The 5348-nt window shown below is 51.7% G+C and overlaps 1 long non-coding RNA gene across 1 annotated transcript; it reads right to left on the bottom strand.

Moving 5' to 3' along the window:
- Positions 1-1720: 1720 nt before the first annotated feature.
- On the bottom strand, positions 1721-4857 carry LOC142929743 (uncharacterized). The gene is made up of 2 exons (XR_012945891.1): positions 4142-4857; positions 1721-2480 (listed from the first exon to the last, which is right to left on the bottom strand). It is a non-coding gene; the product is annotated as an uncharacterized LOC142929743 (long non-coding RNA).
- Positions 4858-5348: the final 491 nt, after the last annotated feature.

Below are 5348 nucleotides of genomic sequence, written 5' to 3'. Positions count from 1 at the left end.
CTATGAAGAAGGGACATTGCCCATCACGTCGCCTATTGTAAGTATATATTTTGATGCATCGATTTGCCAGGAATCTGTATCGTCGATTTGCCAGAATGCTGGCAAATCGCCTGATGAAGCTGTTGTAATCGCCGGCGAAACGTAAATGTTGTGGGTTTACTCTCCAATAGACAGGGGTCAGAGGTCGTAACTCATCGGCACGTGTTGCTGACGTGACAAATCTTGATAATTGGCTGTGTCGGGTGGTGGTGGTGTTGGTGGGTTAACGACACATTTAAATTTACGCGAACCAATCCCACTCCCCGCTTCCCCCCGCCAAAAAACAACATTATTAATAATATCGATCGCGAAAGCCTACTTAGAACTGCGTGTTCAACTCGCGATTCTCATTCCCTCTTGACGGTTCCCTCGCCCTGTCGGCCAGGACTCTCCGCCTCGCCCGGGCGGGCGCCGTGGCACGCGGCGCGAGAAGAACCGCGTGGCGGCTCAGAAGAGCCGGCAGAAGCAGACGCAGCGAGCCGATATCCTCCACCAGGTATCCACACCGATGGACTGAATGTGCCCCTATCTTAATTTATACTCATGTAAAGGAGCGCCGACACGAGGTTGGGAAGGAGGGTGGGGTGGGGTGGGTGGGGGGTCCGTCCTTTAATTTCCCCCAGTCCACACTTTCCCACAGCCCCCCCCCTCCCAATCCGTTCTCCGCCAGAATGCCCCCAGCCCCCCTCCTCTATCTACTCGCCTGCTCCACCAAATCTTACACTGTTCCCGCTCCACTGCCCCCCCCCCTTCCTTTTGGCAGGAATCCTCTCCATGCCCCTTAACCCACTGTCCTTATCCATTCCTAACCCCTGACATCCCTTACACTTGTATAGAGGGAGCGCGCCTTGGCTCAAGGTGCGCTCTCTCTATGTATGTTGAACTTCTTTCGCACCGTTCGTAGCCAATGGCAGTGTGTCATAACATGGGACCTTTTTTGCCAGTATCAAAGTATAAAAAAATAAGAATAGGTTATGCCCTTTCTGGCGATAAAACAGGTGTTAAGATTTTGAAATGCCAAATAGATACATTTTGAAAGGGCTCAAGTCCGCATTAACCACACGTACTTGTGGTGAACATGACATAGAGCTGCTCATCCCGAGCTATGCATGCTCTGATACGTCCATTGTCTATGTACTGTTCGCCTTTTGACGTTCTCTGGTGTGACAAAGGTGCGACTAGGCCATATAGAAGGCTGTCTGGTGTAGGCCAATCAGGTTCAAAGACTGCATGTAGAATTATCAGAGTATGTTTGTTTGCATGTTCACCACAAGTCCGTGTGGTTCATGTAGGCGGGGTGGTGGTGGTCACTAAAAGGCTTTGGCGAAGGGACGGAATGGAGTGGAGGGGCGAGGGGAGGGAAGAGGAAGGGAATGGGCGATGAGGTGGTGAGGCTTCAAAAGAGGAACGGAAGGAGATTAATGTGCATTTGGGTTTGAAACATTCAGCCGTAAGCTGATGTATAAGCATGGCCCGCGGAGTTTTGAGACCATGTCTGCGGAACACAGCGGCGATATTCCCTCGTTGATGATGGTGATGATGGCCTCACACTATGGGAATGGAGCGAATACCAAATGTGTCTTGCGCATGATAGCAGCAGCATTACCACGCGCGCGAGCTAAATGTCAATGGCGGGGTCCGCAAGCCACGACGAGAGGACTTAACGCACACTCGTGATATATTACTTGGGCTTGAGTTTATTTGATTTAATCTTGATTTGAAGCTTTCGTGACAGCAGGAATCCAAACTCTTTGGTTCTTTCGGTAAAGTCACGTAGGTATAAAATAATAGATGCTTCAGCAGTTTCCCTGCTGTGATTGTCTCACCTGATGACGGTCGCTGGTGTTGCGATCGAAACGTCGTGATCTATTATTTTCTACCTACGTGACTTTACCGTTAAGAACCAAAAAGCATTTATTTGATTTGTGAGATGGCTCATCCCGTTTGGCCAAGTTGCCCGGCTATTTAGCACGGGAGCTCCGTGGGGCGAGGTAACCTCGTGAGCACACTCGGTGCTCACCCCCAACCAACGGCCTCGCGCGGGCTACGCGGTCGACGATTTCGTAGCGTTGTCCTTCAAAACCCCCCCGCAGGAGAGCGAGACCCTGGAGCAGGAGAACGCGGCGCTGCGGCGCGAGATCGAGAGCCTGCGCGTGGAGCTCCACAGCCTTGACGCTCTCCTCCGGCAGCACGAGGCGAGGTGCTTCCACAGCACCAGCGGCGGGGGGCCCTCCACTGGGGTCCTCGCGGGGGGCTCCGCAGCCCTGCCGGAGACGAGCGGCCCCATCTTCGCGGCCGCGCAGGCCCTCCACGGGGCGACGTTTTCTGCCAGGGGGCCGATGGTGGCGGCGGCGGCGACGTCGTCCAGCGGCGGAGCGGTCAACGCCGCCTTTTCCCTGCAGCCGAACGTCGATTTCAAGTTTCCCTACGGCTCGTAAAGCCTTGACGGGATACATGTTTGAAAGATCGGGTGTTAGGAACATCGGTTAATTTATTTGTTTGTTGTTGTTGTTGCTGTTGTTACATGCACCCATGAATTTATTTCTCGACGGTTATTTTCCCGGGACGTTGCTAAGACTGACTTGGAGTAGGGCTTGCCGGCGTAAGGCACTACCACGAGATTACAAGGTACGCCTGTCGGTCACAATTGCATACCTTTGTATATTAATGTTTTTGTTGCATCATATATGTCTACACACCACCGCAGCATGCCGAGGACCAATTAAAACACTTTGTTTGTCCCGTGGCCAAAATAATTCCTGAAACAGCGTTCCAAACTATTCCGGCTGAAACTAGGCCACTGCGTGTACCCAAGTTCCGGGAATTTTTTTCAATCTTAAATCAGGTTTCTTAATCCCCCCCGCCCCACCCCCCCCCCCCCTATTCTGTGTGTGTGCTAAGACAAAGATCCCCCGTATATCCTTTACAGACTGTTGGGGCAACTACAAAAGCCGACAACACACGATGGGGTGGATGGCCAAGCACCACACCTGGTCGACTTTGCCGAGTGTGTATGCATGTGCAACCACACACACTATGAATCCGGTCACCTGAGTTCGATTCCTGATCATGGCCAACACCAATGACGATTACCTGAACTGATCCTGGACCCTCCCTAAGTTGACTTAGCCTCAAATTAGTACCTGGAACGGTGTGTATATATGGCTACTAGGGAGACATAGGCGACCGGGCGTGGTGCTGGCCACCCACCCCCTCGTGTGCCGTTCTGGTCTTCATAGATTGCTCGCTAAAAGCACTTGCCCCAACAGTCTGCTGAGGCTATACGAGGGGGGGGGGGGGGGGGGGTCTTTGTCTTGTGCAACCACACGGGGAGTCACAAGCCTCTTGAGCGACTCTCCCTCGTTCTGACCCAGGGCAGAACCATGACTCAAGTTCCCTCCATCCCATTCCGCCGACTCCCCACCTCTCGTCGCTTCAAAACACCGCCACGCACTCCGCGCTCGTAGACCTTGAGCCATGACGAGCGCAGGATTTAGTCCACCGGCCAGAGCAGTCAACTGGTAACCACTTAAAGTGGCAACACCTTCAGTGGTACCGATTTATTCACACGGGCCAAAGCGAGTGAGGTGTTCGATGGCACCGCTCATCGCACAGGTCGCCGTGAGTGGTCACGCCAGAGACGTTTGAACCGCTGTAGTTGTGCCGCCTTGGATGGCACCGACAAGTGAAATATGGTGGCCTGGACTCGTGGACTCCATGAGCCTCGAAGCGATTTATCCACCCCCCCCCCCCCGCCGTAACGGCGTTGTTTACGTGACACCCAATCAACACCGTATTGAATGTTGTATGCACCGTCCCGAAGCATTTCATTCAATCCGATCAGCATTACACTGTTAGCGGCGATACATTGCTGTGTTTTTTTTTTGTTGGGAGCATCGTATTATTTCGCCATGTGTTGTTATCCTGCACTCTTAACCGCAAGCAATAGACCTGCATTACCTTTTCGTGGACAGCTGAGAGTGCGACCTGGGAGCTAAAAAAAACACTTGAGATTCCACAAACCATCCCCTCGTCCAGAAAACATGCCCTCAGCTGAGTAATGTGTCTTGCTCGATTGAGCATTGAGGGGGGGGGATCTTACCTTCCAGAGCGTCTTATAATCCAGATAATGTGGCGGTAGCCTGTAATCCATCCAGCACTGTGTAGGCAGCAGCGAGGGCTGGTAGATCACGCGCAGATGGTGTGAATCTCCCTTCCCGTGGGCGTCGAGGAGGTGCCATACCGTGGCTCGCCAGGAGAAGGCGGTACAGTAAGTGGATTAATCGCCATCTGTTTCCATCTGTACGGGGATTGAGTGTTGCTTCCCGTCACGAAAGACGTGGGGTTTTCCCCGGATGCTCTGGTGGCCTCCCACTTGTATAAGCACCCACCAATAATTGGCTGAAAGCATCTTAAAATAAAAACCCTTTGCAGGCAGGACCCTCCTGAAAATGAGTCCTTGGACTCGGTGTGGCTATCCTGGATGAATAAGTAAATTATTGTTTATCATTATTATTATTGATAAATGTCATTCGTAGTGGCGGGGTTAATGTATTGGTGTATTGATGCTGCAAGCACTTCCCACGTGATGGGTCCTGTGGATTAGGAACTAAATGTAACTTTCATTTCATGCCCTGGCTTGCCGTCATTCCCAGGTTCGTTACAAATGTTTTTTTTTATATATATAATTAAATAGTCATACATTGTGTCAATGTGTATATAGTATACGGTACTAATACGGTGTGTAAACATCGATACTTTTGAGACGTCGACCGGTGCGAGGTTCTGTTAAATCCCACGTCCCCCTCCCGCGCCTCCACAACCCCTGGACTTGAGGCACTCGCCAATAGCACTTGCACCAAAAGTCTGAGTCGGCTACACGGGAGACATTTGCCTTTTTTTGTACATATAGAGATGTGGACAGCAGTGATTCACTCGCTACGCAACGAATCCGGCAAACCTCAGTTCCATTCCTGGCCACGGCTAACATCAGTGGCGAGGGATATCAGACCAGGTAGTGGTCCAACCCCCAAGGTCGACTCAGCCCGATGTGAATACTGTTGTGAATATCCGGATCTGTGTGCAAACATTACCGCTGGGGAGACAATGGCGGTCGGGCATGGCATTTGTTGACTGCACCGCCAGTGTGCCAACCACTGCTGGACGATGAATGATAATCGGTAGCGGACCATACTTTTTTTTCTCTGAACTTTCAGACATATAACGACCATCAACGCCGTCTAGCCCTGACGCGTCCTGCCCAAGCCAAACTTAACCTTCAGTGTGAACGATGCCATTAATCTGTCTCT

This window comes from Petromyzon marinus, chromosome 33 (genome assembly GCF_048934315.1).
Source record: "Petromyzon marinus isolate PM22_M1 ecotype Great Lakes invasive population chromosome 33, UKy_Petmar_22M1.pri1.0, whole genome shotgun sequence".
NCBI classification, from domain to species: Eukaryota; Metazoa; Chordata; class Hyperoartia; order Petromyzontiformes; family Petromyzontidae; genus Petromyzon; species Petromyzon marinus.
The sequence above is the reverse complement of the archived record's forward strand: the minus strand, read 5'-3'. Positions and strand labels throughout refer to the sequence as shown.